The sequence below is a fragment of the Monodelphis domestica genome, chromosome 7 (assembly GCF_027887165.1).
Source record: "Monodelphis domestica isolate mMonDom1 chromosome 7, mMonDom1.pri, whole genome shotgun sequence".
Classification (NCBI taxonomy): domain Eukaryota; kingdom Metazoa; phylum Chordata; class Mammalia; order Didelphimorphia; family Didelphidae; genus Monodelphis; species Monodelphis domestica.
This window is the reverse complement of record NC_077233.1, coordinates 101106534-101122270: the sequence shown is the minus strand read 5'-3', so window position 1 is coordinate 101122270 and position 15737 is coordinate 101106534. Positions and strand designations below refer to the sequence as shown.

The 15737-nt window shown below is 40.8% G+C and overlaps 1 protein-coding gene across 1 annotated transcript in view; it reads right to left on the bottom strand.

Moving 5' to 3' along the window:
* Positions 1–5006, bottom strand: part of PLPPR1 (phospholipid phosphatase related 1) — a 323077-nt gene extending 318071 nt beyond the window's left edge. The window contains 1 exon segment of the mRNA XM_001366620.4: positions 4626–5006. The gene's annotated coding sequence lies outside the window, so the exon portion shown is untranslated.
* Between the last annotated feature and the right edge of the window lie 10731 nt (positions 5007–15737).

The following is a 15737-nucleotide window of genomic DNA, read 5'->3' as shown; positions in this document are numbered from 1 at the left end:
ATCACCACTTCTAGATCTTTGTATGGCTCTGATGGCCAGTATAGTGCACAACTGAGTCCAAATTCCCTTATTTTACAAATGCGAGAATTGGGTCAGAAGATCTCTGAGGTTCTATCTATGATCCCACCATTCAAATGAAATTGCTTGAAATCATCAATAAGACTTTTCTTGGCACATCCAAAAACCTCTTCTTTATTCTCATTCTTCATGATTTTGCAAATAGTGATTTAACTTGAAGGATTTAACATGGTCGATTATCCACCACACTGTGAGAACAACACCTCACACCTCACTGAAATTCTCTCATATTTTCTCATGTCATTATATTATTCCAATTATTCTACTTCATTGACTATTTTTCCTGACACTACTCTTTTTTTTCCTTTAACTTCTTGGCATCCACTGAAGTTCAGTCTTTGGTCCTCTTTGCTTCACCTTTGCAATACCACCACTTTCATCTTTAATGAGCTCATCCACTATCCCTTACTTAACTACTGTCACTTTATGGTTTCCAGTCTAGACCTGATCAGTTATCTAATGTTTAGCCTTCTAGCTATTGCATCTTCAACTGTCTTCAGCCTATAGCTAATGAGATGTCTCACAATCAACTCAAATTGAGCATGCTCAAAACTAAATTCAGAATTTTTATCATAAAAATAATCTTGCTTCCTAAATATGATCATTTCTAAAGATTACCTGGAAATTTGTCCTTCCCGTAGAAAATTTTGAAAATTTAATTTTCTTTCCAAATCCAACTGAAAATCCGAACACTACAGGAAGACTTCCTGATTCCTTCAGGTAGTTTCTGACATCACATAGCACTTTATCTCTCACACTTTTATATTCTTTAACAAACCATAGTTAATGTATTTATTGCATGTTTATCATAGTGTTCCTTCTAGAATGTAAGGTTCAAGAAGAGAAGGATCATGATTTAATTATTTTCATATCATTGATCAAAGTAATTTATACATATAATATGTACATATAATTTATACATCCTCAATAATTGGTCAGTGAATAAACACATATTCTACTGTTTTTCTTAGACACCCAGACAGACATCCTAGGTTAGTTTTTGCTCTCTTTTATTCCCAATATTCAATGTGTCACCAAGATCCACCAGTTTTTTTGCTATGTCCTTTCCATTCCTATTTTTTTTTTATCATTTTATCACTTTCACCAATTCAGCTTTGCTTCCCAGAAGTAATGCAATACAGTGGGGAGAATATTGGTTCTGAAGTCAGAAGACCTCAGTTCAAATCCTGATTTTGATATATTACTTTTGTGACCTTGGGCAAGTAAGTCATTTAATTCCTTTAGGCCTTATTTGAAAAATGAAGGATTTAGATAAGCAGACCTCATAGGTCCTTTCCAGGTCTATATCTCTGATCCCAAAATTCAGGTTATTATCACTTCATTCTCAGATTCCTGCAAGCAGGCTCCATTTATGTCTGGTTTCTTCTCAACTTTCATCCAGTCTATATATTATTGTTAGCATACAAATCTTTCTGAAATTCTATTTTTACCATGTCACTACTGTTTAAAACAAATAATAACTCTCCATTGCATAAAAAATCAAACCCCAAATCATTTTAGTGTTTAAGATCCTTCATAATGTGCCCTCTCCCCCTTAAACTCTGCAATGTAACCTTATTTTGTTTATCAAGACTACTTCTGTGCCAGTCATGTCAATATCTTAATTATTCCCCACATAAAGTATGACTATTCTTGATTTTGTTCATTCTGTCCCCTCTATTAGAAAGGGTAATTATGGACTGTCTTTGTATACCCCCACCCCAATGCCTAGCATATTGCTTTGGTTAGATATATTAGTCAATTAATAGATTCTTATTGAATTAGAAGTGTTTAAACTCAATTTAAGTTCTATATCATCCCAGAATTCTTCTGAATATTCTCTGAAATAAATTTCCAGTACATCATACATTACACAATTTTGTTTTCCCTTATGCATTGCCCTGCATTGCTTCCTGAAGGTTTCAGGTGTGTGAATCTCATCTCTACCACTAATTTGCAAATACTTTGAAACTAGAGATCCTCATGAAGCCTAGCACAATTCCAGGCACATGATATACACTCAATAAGTACTTGTTGGCTAGGAAGGATGAAAACTTAAATGACAGATGTAGTAGGAAAAGATATGTTGAATAGTAGAGAAAAACAGCCTGCAGGATTTAAAAAAAAAAACACAGAAATAATCTTGATCTTTTCTTGCCAAACCTGGCAAGAAAAATATGAAAATACTCAAGAAAAATAAAAATGGACATATGTTGGTGATTATTTTTAAATCTTCCCTCCTGCCCATCTCAAACCAAAAGTCCCCCTAAAAAGGTTCTCTAGTTATTTCTAAATACTTTTAAGTTTCTGTATTTGTGGATTCCTGAGAAATTATTTGACAGTCAGTTATTTTTGACAGACTGTGCTAACCTCCCTCTCTCTCTCTCTCTCTCTCTCTCTCTCTCTCTCTCTCTCTCTCTCTCTCTCTCACACACACACACACACACACACACACACACACACACAGTGCTTTTTCAATCAGGATTCTTTTCATATGAGAATGATCTTTATTCTCATCCTTCCCTTCTCTTCATCAGTATCATGATCATCAACTCCTCCTCAAGGGAAGTCATGAAATAATGGAAAGGGTTTCCTCCTCTAGGGAATAGGGATTTCCTCTGTCAAACACCTCCTGTGCAAGCACCAGCTCTCAACTCCTGGTCTGAATAAGCTATCTGATCTCAAGTTGTCTTAGCCCTTAGATTTTCCAACAATCTCATTTTTTTATAAATATCATTTTTAGGATGAAAAAATGTTTGTGTCCTACCATCCTCTTCAATCTACCCACACAAACCTTTTGACCCAACAAAATTGAAGTTCTTATTGAGAGTATGGAACAAGTTTATTAAGTGATAGGTACTGCGGTTTGATTGGCTAAACAAAGGTCAATAAGAAGTACTGTATAGTCCAAGTATGATCATTTAAATCCATCTCAAAAACTGCACAATCAAAGAAATAGAAACATTCAATATGATGACTCCCCTCCTTTGCCTCTCTTTTTTTCCTGGCCTCCATTCACAAGCTCAGCCTCCTACGTTATTGAAATGACCCATCTTCTTCCTTCTGCCAGGCAGCTTCTCCCCATTGTCCCAGTCCTGGAATGTGCTCTCTTCACACACTGACCCAATTTCTACCGTTTGAAAATGGGTATTGCCTCTGGACCTTCTTTCATACCATGGCAGATATGCATCTATCCCCTCTCTCTCTCTCTCTCTCTCTCTCTCTCTCTCTCTCTCTCTCTCTCTCTCTCTCTCTCTCTCTCTCTCTCTCTCTCTCTCTCTCCCTCCCTCCCTCCCTCCCTCTTTCCAAGTGGCTGTTAAATGTTAGGGGACTATTATCCTGATCCCTTCCCCTTGAATAGATGCCTAGAAGATAGGTGCTTATCAACCAAACAGCAGGAGCTGAGAAGGGAGGTTGAAGGGGAACTGGTTCATCCACAAAGAAAAAAGGAGGAAAAAAGAGAGAGAGACAGAGAGACAGAGAGAGACCCAGAATCCTCCTTCAATATATTCCTAACGTGTGAGTGTCACAAACCCTGAAGCAGAAATAAAGCCACATCCTGCGCAGTAGTGGCCAGGGCTGCGGCAGCAGAGACAGCAGTAGCAGCAGCAGCAGTGGCAGCCGCACACCTCTCCCTATGGGAGATCCAGGAGCCTAGCTCTACAAGGAGTCGATCGAAACAAGCTTTTCCACAAGTCATCTTTCATACCCGCAGCTGACCCGCGCCTCACCCCTGTCGCCTCTGACAGGAGCAGGGAGGGAGAAACAACACCCTCCGCGACCCCTCTGGGATGTCCGCCCAGCCCTGTGCAGCCCCGGGCACGCGCGCTTGGACTGGCAGCAGCAAGCGCTGCAGAAGGGGGCGGGAAGTTGGGGAGATGCCAGGGCAGGAGGAAAATCAGAGCTAGCCACTTGTCCCGCGGGGTTCCCGGGAGAAACTGGGTCTCCCCACCCAGGCTGGCGAGAGAGTGGCGGACATCATACGTCTACCTGGAGCAGCGCGCACACGAGTGTGCCCGAGGCTGCGCGTGCACACATTCACACGCATACATAGAGGCACATACACCAGCACCCACATCCACGGATTTTCAGCTCTCACACATTCACGCATTACACACTACAGATCCCAAACGAATCCAGCCTCCTGCGTGGGTAAGAAAGGCAGAGTTGGGACGGAAAAGTGAAGACAACAAGCCCCCTTTGTTTGCAAATTTCCCCAAAAGAGAGGGGGAAAAACTTTATGGGCGTCTTAGGAAAGGAAACCCCACAGTTATCCCTGTCAAGCTGACACATTTCAGAAAGCAAATAGCATTTTTTCTCTCCTCCCTCACATTACAAGGATGAGTCTCCTTGCCCATCGCCTCTTTCTATCTTAAGAGCAGTACCCTCTGGGCTTGCCACCTTTCTCCCTCCCGCACCTACTACCCTCCCAGCTGGGCATGCACACTCCCACTGCCAGCTGCCCGGAAAACGCGCTGCCGCCGCGGAATCCCGAGAGAGTGCGGCCGGTGACCGGTTTGGCTTGGCTCATTGTGCCGGGTGCTCACCTCCAATCTCCAGCTGCGGATCCCTCCTGCTCCCTGCTGCTCCGGGTTCCCTTACACAGCTGTCCGGCTAAGAGTAGCAAGATCCATTCAGATTGCTGGTCAGAGACACAGTCTTCACCCAATACATATCCCGTGTGTGTGCAAGTGTGCAAGTGTGAGAGTATGTGTGTGTGTGTGTGTGTGTGTGACTAGATCGAGAGAGAGAGAGAGAGAGAGAGAGAGAGAGAGAGAGAGAGAGAGAGAGAGGGAGAGAGAGAGGGAGAGAGAGAGGGGTTTCTCTGGAATATGACGGAGGTGGGTGGTTGATTGCAATTATTCCTCCTCCATCATCTCTCTCTCCCTCCTCACGGTTCTTTTTGCACAAGCTCCAGATTTCAGGATCTCCTGTTTGTTTAATAAAAGGAATAGAGGGAAAGGCTGGTGGGGAAGGGGTTAGGGGGAGGGGGGGAGGGAGGAGGGTTGCGCATGCTCAGAGGAGGGACACTAAGTGCTCACTCAGGCAGAGAAAGCGAGAGAGTTGGAGCAGAAGCTGCACCGGGAGCTGGGGGTTCCTCTGAGGCCCGGGAGGTCAGTAGGGGAAGTACCACTGTAAGTGAGTGTTCGCAGGAGGGTGTGTGCGACCATAACAGGTGTGTGCAGAGGCCCAGAGGCTGTGTTGTGTTGCCACTACAAGTGTTTGGGATGACTACGTACTTGGGGTATGTTGTGTTTGCATGGGACCAATATGAACCTGGAGGGTGTGTGTGGGGGGGGGGGGAGTGTTTGAGAAAGAGAGTATATGAGAGAGAAAGAGGGGCCTAGAGAGAGACTGGGAAGGGAGGGGGAAAGACAGAGGGAGAAACAGGGAGAAGGAGAAAGAGACAAAGAGATGGAGAGAGAATGAGGGAGAGAGGAAGAGAGACAGGGAAAGAGAAGAAAATGAACAGAGAGACAGAAAGAGGGAGAGACAGAGGGAGGAGAAAGAGAGAGAGAATGAGGGAGAGATTGAGGGAGAGACAGAGGGAAAGAGAAGGAAATGAACAGAAAGACAGAAAGAGGGAGAGACAGAGGGAGGAGAAAGAGAGAATGAGGGAGAGATTGAGGGAGAGACAGAGGGAAAGAGAAGGAAATGAACAGAGAGACAGAAAGAGGGAGAGACAGAGGGAGGAGAAAGAGAGAGAGAATGAGGGAGAGATTGAGGGAGAGACAGAGGGAAAGAGAAGGAAATGAACAGAGAGACAGAAAAAGGGAGAGACAGAGGGAGGAGAAAGAGAGAGAGAATTGAGGGAAAGATTGGGGGAGAGACAGAGGGAAAGAGAAGGAAATGAACAGAGACAGAAAGGAGAGACAGAGACGGAGGGAGGAGAAGGACAAAGAGAAACAGAAAGAATGAGAGGAGAGACAGACATGGAGAGAGACAGAGTGACAGATAGTGAGTGTGTATGTGATTGCTGTATGTAAAATGGGTGTCATGTATGAGAGCATTTTGCTTGAGAGCCTAATGTGCCTGGAGTGTATGGTTTATATGGGTCCCCCCCATGTGGAGAACATTTATTTACCTATCATATGCACTTGCATGGGACATATGTGTAACTCTTCTGTACAAGAGGTATGTCATCTATGTATGATGTGTGTGTGACCATTATGTAGAACATATTTTCTTTCCTGTGCCTCTCTACACAAGTTCCTGCTTCTGAACCTTCCTTGTGGGAAACTGAGTGGTGGGGGTCCTGACCCTTAAAAAGAATATGGGCTCAGCTCCTTGTTCCTTGATAACATTAAATTCTTTCTCATGTACAATATTAGGACCTGAAATGGACCTCTCCCATGTGTTGTTCACTCACCTCTGCCTCCATGACACTTAAACATTATAAAACTTACTCAAAGTAACCAGAAATGTGAGACCAAGTATATAATTTTTCTTTCTTCCTTCCTTTCCCTAATCTCACAGTATGGTACATTGACAAAAGAAAACATTTAGCAGAAATGTGCAGTCTTTACTTAGGACCAGGACACAAACCTAAACATCCTTTCCCTAAAGAATGAAAGGAAGCCAGAAAGTTTAACATAAAGGAATGAAATAATAGAGATAAAGCCCTTAACAGCAATATGAGATTGTCTGTTGTTTTTTGTTGTCATTCTCTACCTTTGTGAAACAAGAAGGTATCATCTAATCGCTGTTAACTAGGGACTTAATAAGAAAGAAAGAATGGGGAGCCTTCTTCCAGGGAAGCCAGGTCTGAATCAGCAGTACTTTTGATTCTCACTAATAAGAAGTGTGTTGTCCCAGTAAAATGAGAGCACAGAAGGTACCTCAAAGAGTATAGCAAGTCCAATAAAAGAACATGAACCATCTCAATGGCCTAGTAACCTGAGGATAGAGAGTCTGCAGAAGTGGAAACTCAGCCTTGATGAAGTTATTTTAAGAGTAAAGTGGCCAAAATAGAGAAAGTCAATTCCCCTGAAATGAATTGGAAAGGTCTCTAGGTCAGAAATCAGAAAACCTGGTATTAAAACCTGGCTCTGTCACTTACTGTATTTTATATCTGACCTCAAGCAAGTTAATTCCCTTCTCTGGATCTTCTTTCCCTCATCCATACAATGTGAGGGGGTTGGACTAGAATGATTTATAAAAGCCAAGGATCCCTCCTCAAAGGCTCCAGATCAATAATATGCCCTCTCCATAATTTTCATCTTGAAGTAAGAAGATTAAGGGGAAACATGTTTGATAGAGGAGGTTCCCTGTTCTTCCTCACTACTGCCTATTTCTACACTTCTCCCTCCAGGAAGGCCTGCTTCTTTGGCTCTCAGTTTCAGAAAGACTTTTCTGGTGCAGATCTTTTTTCAACCTTTCATTAAAGATCACCTCTGGGCACTTCCGGTATGCTATGCAATGAGCAGATGCCTTCAAGCTGAACTCTGACCCTTGTCCCATTCATCTTCACAATAATAATGCTAAGTGACATTAGAACAGCAGGGCAATTACATCAAACCCAAGAGCACACCCTGAGGAAAGAAAGAAGTGAAAGTGTCTCATCTACACCTCAAGAAAGAAAGAAAGGTTGAAAAGGAAGGAAGGAAGGAAGGAAGGAAGGAAGGAAGGAAGGAAGGAAGGAAGGAAGGAAGGAAGGAAGGAAGGAAGGAAGGAAGGAAGGAAGGGAGTGAGGAAGGAAGGAAGGAAGGGAGTGAGGGAAGAAGGAAGGAAGGAAGGAAGGAAGGAAGGAAGGAAGGAAGGAAGGAAGGAAGGAAGGAAGGGAGGAAGGAAGGAAGGGAGGAAGGGAGGGAGGGAGGGAGGAAGGGAGGAAGGGAGTGAGGGAAGGAAGGGAGTGAGGGAAGAAGGAAGGAAGGAAGGAAGGAAGGAAGGAAGGAAGGAAGGAAGGAAGGAAGGAAGGAAGGAAGGAAGGAAGGAAGGAAGGAAGGAAGGAAGGAAGGGAGGGAGGGAGGGAGGGAGGGAGGGAGGAAGGAAGGGAGGGAAAAACATGGGAGAGAAAAAGAATAGGGGAAAGGAGAGAGGAGGGAAGGGAAGGAACAAATTGTAGAATCAGTTCCTAGACTGAGGCAGACTTGATCTGGGTGCAATAACTACCCCTCCTCAGTGTGCTCACTGGAAAAAATAGATGTAACAATCCTTTTTAAAAATGAGAGCAAGTCTGAGTCTCCACCCCCTTGGGAGAGAAGATTAGCCTCCTGTGAAAAAACACCAGCTCCTCATATAACATTACCTTCAAGGTTCCTTGCTCACTGCCTTGCAGGAGAGATGCTCTATCATGAATTCCCCTCTATATTTCAGTAGTTTGTCCCATTGATTAGAATACAAGGGAGACATGCTTAGGTTATGCCATATTACCAATACTTGTTTACTTGGTAGTTATCAGTGAAAAATCTCCTAAGTGAGGCTACTTTCCCTCTATCTACAGTCATCTGCAGCCACCCAACAGCACCTGGAACAAGGGTATGTGTTATTCAGCAGGGAAGATGGGGCCAGGGTAGATTCTCTGAGGTGCCCTGTTCCTTTGCTTAAGCCTGGGCAAAGGGCTTTCCTTAGATACAACAAATCCTGCAGCTGCTGCCCCTGGAGTTTTCCAGTATATTCCATCCTTTGTCTGAGGGTGACTATGGGTAAGGAAAAGAACATGGGAAAGGAGTGAAAGAGACAAAAGAAGAGCTCACTTCTCCTGTTAGTCAAAGAATATGTGTTTGTTTTCAAAAAGAAGAAAATCAGATGCATCAAGGTCAAAATTGATAGAGTAAACAGACAGTGTAAATAAACTTCAAACTCTTTTGAAATGTTCATAGTGTGTGACTGTCGGAACACACTAGAAACTAGCTGGCTTTTATAGTTTTTAGTTATGCTGGAATGGGGAGAAGCATGATCTCAATAAGAAACATGAACTAACCAATGGTGCATCTGAATTTGAACATTAAAAATCCATAATGTCATATATTTATACCACGTCGGAGTTAACAAGAATAATACAAACTCTGTGGAGCCAACCCCAGGCAAGATGATGATGAAGAAAAAAATTGTCTTTTGTGCTTCTAAACAGAACTGGAACACAGAAGTTATGCCCTGTAGGCAATGTTTGATATTTATGCCTCCTACATATTTCCATCCACTGATATCTTTGAGCCTTCACTTTAAAACATGCAACTGGAAATACCACAAAATAAATATCTATGTGTCATGGAAAGTGAGACTGTCTGGCATTAAATAGATGGACATTCATAAAAGGCAGTTTTTATTGTATGCATCTTGTACCCTAGATCAACGGTTCTCAAACTTGTTCATCTCAGGACCTTTTACATTCTTTAAAAAATTGAGGATCCCCTCCAAGAGCTTTTGTTTGGTGTGTGTGTGTGTGTGTGTGTTGACCTTTACCTCATTAGAAAGTAAAACTCTGGGGGGCAGCTGGGTAGCTCAGTGGATTGAGAGCCAGGCCTAGAGACTGGAGGTCCTAGGTTCAAATCTGGCCTCAGACACTTCCCAGTTGTGTAACCCTGGGCAAGTCACTTGACCCCCATTGCCTAGCCCTTTCCATTCTTCTGCCTTGGAGCCAATACTCAGTATTGACTCCAAGACGGAAGGTAAGGGTTTAAAAAAAAAAAGAAAGTAAAACTCTGTAATGGTACTATCTAAATAGTTTTAACCAGCATATCCTTCTGAAAGGGTCTTTGAGACCTTACTTGGAGTACTGTTGCTTGCAGCCAGACATGCTACTGTGGGGCCATCAGAAATGTGGCCAGAACCAGATTATATTGTAATTGGGAAATACTTAACAAAAATAAATAAAAATGTGATAGATCATAGATAATTGGTTTTCTAAGTCAATATGCAACTCCTAGAGATCCTTATTTATATTTCTGAGTTTGATACCACTGCTCTAGACAATGCCTGCTTACAGGCTACCAGTTCTGGTTCTTTTCTGGCCCTCTTCTTTCAGTTCTCCCTCCTAAGTTTCAGTATCCTCATACTCCAAAAACCCCATGCCCTTAATTTCCCTTTGGATGTCATGTGGCCCTTACTGTGACACTCCATCCACACTGGTACCTTATAGAATGAATTTTTTTTTCCTGTTGTGTTCCCACTGACCCCAATCAGAATTTCCATTCCTCAGGTCCCGATCTGTTGTGGACTCTACTCTTTGCTATATGACCAACAGTGGTAGAAGAAGGAAGCAGTATGATATCAAGAGAGAAAAATTGGTGGAGAATTGAGACATTTGGATTTTTTCCCAGCTCTGACACTGACTTGACAAAGACACTGCTTTTAACTAGGTCACAATCTCTTTTTCTGTAAAATAAAGAATTGAACAAGATTATTTCTAACGTTTCCATTTTGAAAACTGTGATTCTTAATAATCCCAGCCAATGTATTACTCCTCCCAGATTATGCAGTACCTTAAATTAGTTTGAATATATATCTCCAATCGCCCCATGAGAAATTATTGAAATGGATAGAATTTCAGGCACTAGGCAGACTACTGGGGAAGAGAGTTGAGTTTAAGCAAGCCCTCCCTTAAGTTTCCTTTAGATTAAGGCATTAGGCTGGGATGTTGAATGAGATGGGCTGGCCCTGGAGTCTCCTTTCAGAGAGAACCAGAAGATGGTATTTCAAGACCACTGGATCTGTTGAAAGAGGAATCTGACAGATCAAATAGAGAAAACAAAAAAGCAGTGATGGATGTGATAAGCTATTTTCAGAAAAGCAGTGTCCTGGAAAATAGGCCTGGGCAGAATGAAGTAAAGTTGTTTGACCTACTGGAGCCACAGAATCCTGACCCTCTATAGGCCATTCTGAAAGGGAGGCCAGGTGGAGCCCTGGACTTCACTGTACCATGAACCTTCAACATTCCTGTATCACACTGAACCTGAAATAGGAGGGCAAGAAGGAATCTTAATAGATCACGTCTATTTTTTTAAAAGCACAAAACCACCCTCTGTTAAATGCCTTAGGATTTAAGGTTGGAAGGGTCCTTAGAGATCACCTACCACAATTCCTTCATTTTGTAGAAGATAAAACTGAAGTCTGATGCTATAAAGAGATTAGCCTAAAGACACCCAAAGTGTCTTTAGTAGGAGATTTTGTAAAGTAGGAGAGCTAAGACTGAAACCAAGGATCTCTGAGTCCAAATCCATATCTCTCTCTCTCTCTCTCTCTCTCTTTAAAAATTTTAATTTAAAAAAATTTTTAATTTTTAATTTAAATTCACAATAAAAAGATAAAATAAAACAAACACCGTTATGGGTTTAAATGTATACCATATATATTTATATACATACACTATCCATAAGTATGTAAAGTTGGAATCAAAATACTCCCACTATATTCCTCCCTCCACAGGGTTGCGATCAAATGAGATTACTCATGTAATGAATCTTAGAAGCCTTAAACAGCTATATAAATGTGAATTATCTTCAACATCATCAACCACACAGATTGAGAGTTGGAAGGATCCTTAGTGATTCAACATCAAGCCATTTTGTACCTGAGTACACCAAAACCAAAAAAGATTTAGTGACATTCAAGGTTATTTAGTTAAAAAGCTAGAGCCAGTCAAAATCAAATGAAATGATTTATGTAAAGTATTTTACAAATCTTAAGGCATGATATAAATTCTAGCTATCATTGTAATCATCATCATTAATACTCAAACATAGATCTTACTTCAAATCTTGAATTTCTTCAAAACCGTGTTATAGAATCTCTAAGGGAAAATGACTTAACTGATCAATACTATGATGAGGATAGAAAGAATAAACTGTGAAAGCCACCAATATATTCCTTTTCCTTGGACTCTCCATTGCAGTGGTCCCCATTTTAAGAAAATGCTTTGGGGAAGTTGCTCTCTTGCCCTTCAAGGCCTTATTGGAATCGTAGAGAATATTAGGCATGATATAATGCCCTCCACCCTTCAGATTTGCCACCAACTACCCATTCTTTACTAAGACAGTCTAGGGTCTAAGAAATGTAGAGGAAGCATTATGGAAATCAGTAGTTGCCAAGTGGAAGAAAATGGATACACCTCATTAGATAACTGAATTCCATCTAGTCTTTTTGTGTCTGGACTGCCCTACTCATCCACTCCAAGTAGGCAGGAAGCAAGATGTAGAGGGTCTAGAACTGCATTATGTGCACAATTAAAAAAATCTTTTCCCTCACAGATACAAAATGGGGGTAAAGAAGAGGAAATAAGCCTTTATATCTCACCTACTATCAGATATCTCATTTGATCATCATAATTATCATCCTTATTTTCATCCAGTCAAGAAAAATGACGAAGAGGTGAAGTGGCTTGCCCAGTTACACATCCAATAAGTGTTTGAGGTCAAATTCAAAGTCAGGTCTTCCTGACTCCAAGAAGGCAGAGCCCAGCAGTCCATCTATTATACTGCCAAGCTGCAGATGGTCAAATAGCAACTACCTTCATTGAGTTCAAATCACTTCTAGTATTGTACAATGACTGCAAGAACACTGCAATGGTTGTGGTCTTTGAAAGTGAAATCAGTGATCTTTGAAAGATAGTAGCAGAAAACCAATTAGTCAATAATCAATTATTGAAAGCACTAGGTGCCAGATGCTGTGCTAAGCAAAGATAAAAGTGAACCAGACTCTGCCCTCAAGGAGCTTTCATTTCATTGGGAAATACAACATGCTTACATGTGTGTATTACTAAGTGACTGTGGGAGTGGGGAATAGTATGAGGGGATAAGAGAGACAGGAAAGGCTTCAAGTAGAAAGGAAGTTGTAAAGGCAAATCAGGAATTCCAGGAGGTCAAAGTGAGAAGGAATAATGCTCTAAGCATGGGGGAGAGCCAGAGCAATGGCAGAGAAACAAAAGATGGAATGTCATCTGTGGATTCCATCAGCTGGGGAGAATGGGAAGATTAAAAGGTTTAGAGAGAAGAGTAATATGTAGGAAGAAGACTGTAAAAGCAGGAAGTAACTAAACTCTAAAGTCCTTGAAATGCCAAACAGAAGAGTTTACATTGGATCTTTGAGTCCATAAGGTGCCAGTGGGCTCTGTTGAACATGGGAGTGACATGATCATAATCATGCCTTAGGAAAATTACTTTAGCAGGTGTGTGGAAAATAGATGAGGGTAAGGAGATCCTTAAAGCAAGGAGAAGTGATGGGAAGTTTTTGCAACAATCCAAACCAGAATGGATAAAGACCTGAATTTAAATGGTAATAGTTTGCATTGGAAGGAAGGATCATAGAGTGGCCAGCAATATTATTTGTTGTTGTTCAGTTGTGTCCAACTCTTCATGACCCCATTTAGGATTCTATTTGCAGAGATACTGGAATGGTCTGCCATTTTCTTCTCCACCTCATTTTATAGAAGAGGAAACTGAAGCCAACAGAGTTAAGTGACTTCCCAGAATCACACAACGAGTAAGTATGTGAAGCTTCATTTTAACTCCAGGCCCAGAGCTCTATCCACTGTGCCACCTAGTTGCTAAGCAAAATAATACCTTTCTGCAAATTTCCCCCAGTTGCTCTCAGTCCTGGCCTCTGGAGCCAAAAATAACAAATTTAAGCCTTCTTCCAGTGACAGTCTTTCAAATACCTAAATAAAGCTATTATACCCCACTGGTGTTTTCTTCCGCAAGCTCAATAACAATGATTATTTAAATGAATACTTCTATGATATGGTCTCTGGTCCCCTCACCATCTAGTTATCCTCCTGTGGAAAATCTCTTTTCAATTTGTCAATGTTCTTCCTAAAATATGGTACCCAAAATTGGTTCCACTCTTCTAGGAGAGAAGACACAGCTTTCTCTTCCTACATTCTCTATGGAACTGATGAGAACACTAAATAAAAAGGAGAAATTTTGAATTCTCTTGGTGCTTCCTGCACTTCGGGATACACAGTGATGACATTTTCTAAGGCACTTTGGAAACCTCTATGGGATGTGACATTGTTACTATAGCTGTTGATCACGCTGCTGTGTGATGGTAACACATGTCCCAGTGGCACCATAAAAATGCCTTAGAATTGGCTGTAGGCTTTCTAATAGATTATATACCGCTGTAGATTGTTTATATGTATAATATGCATAATAAATTTCATTTGACAAAAAAAAAGCATTTCAAAAGTTAGAAGAGGAATTGGAAATTAGAGACATATAAAGAAGGGGTTCCATGGATCATCCAACCCATACTGTGATCATTTAAAGCTGTTTCAGATTTGTCAGGGTTTGGAGCTGTCTCCCCAATGTCCACTAGCTATGTCACATGCTATAGTTGATTTGGCAGAGAGTTGCTCCAAACAGCTGCGTCCCTAAATCTTGCTAATCTAAAAAAATAATAGGCTGTCAGATTGTTTTTGACAAAACTCAAACTTGCCCCTCACCTCCTATCCATCTGTTGCTATTTGAAGCAAGATTTTGCTCAGAAACATTGCTTTGTAGAAATATAGTCCTGTGCCTGTTCCCGAAAGGAGGCCATACTTGTATAACTGCCCACCCTTTTATTTTTTGAGTGATTCACTATATTCTTTTGTTCTATCCTAAATTAAAGACTGAGAGTTAATTTTATAATGGTAGCTAGCATTTATATAGCACCTTAAGTTTAGAAAAGGACTCTACATATATTATCTTGTTGGTTTTTAATTTGATCTTAAGAACCCTGGGAGTTAGGCTCTTATTATTATTATCCTCATTTTAAAATGAGGAAAATTAAGGCTAAGAGATTAAGTAATTTCCCCAATAAGCAGAAAGTAGCTGAGGAAGGATTTGAACTCATGTCTTCCTGGTTCCAAATCTAGTGTGCTATTAATTGTGCCACCTAGTTGCCTTATTAATAAGAGATTGAAAAAATATTAATACTATATCAATTGTGGTTTTAGGCACAGATCTTCCAGAAACAATTTTTAATTAATTTATCATTATTTTAATCTACTTATTGTTCTGCTTGGAGAGAGAAATGTCCAAACTAACAAAGTCCTCTCATGTCTTCAGACATGTCTCTGACATGACATTCTGAAATAATATTTATAGAAATTTTGTATCAGGAAAATTTTACAATATAATTAATTGCACAGTTTAGGTTACATTTTACTTAATCTAATAGAACAATAGTCACTTTATCTTTTGGAAATACCGCTGGGAGAATTATTGTCCTAAAGCTCTGCACAAACTGGTCATGGGTGACCTGAAGTATTCAAAGGAATCTTTTCCCTTTGATCAATATCTTAATTCCTTCAGGAAATGAGGAAAGATAATTCTGTTTTTATGTGAGTCGTTACCAGTGAATGTATTGGTAAATGTTTAACAACTAAACTTTTAAAAATATTTGCAGGACATCCATTAAACTTAATCTGAATTATTAATATTTTCCAGCACTTTCATAAATCTAGATAACTTGCAAAACAACAGATCAAGCTCTAATTTATAGCATTTGCTTATTTCCAAGGTATAAATGCTCCCATTGAAGATATAGCAATTGGCTATCAGGAGTAGGACATTGTTTAGGAACTGATACTTTTTTTAATGGTAGGAGTTTGTCTTTCAGATTCCTCCCAAGGCTTCAGATATAGATAATTGCAAGATGCTTTGTGGAGGGCAGGTAGGTGGCTTAGTGGATTGAGAGCCAGATCCAAAGATGGGAGGTACTGGGTTCAAACATGGCCT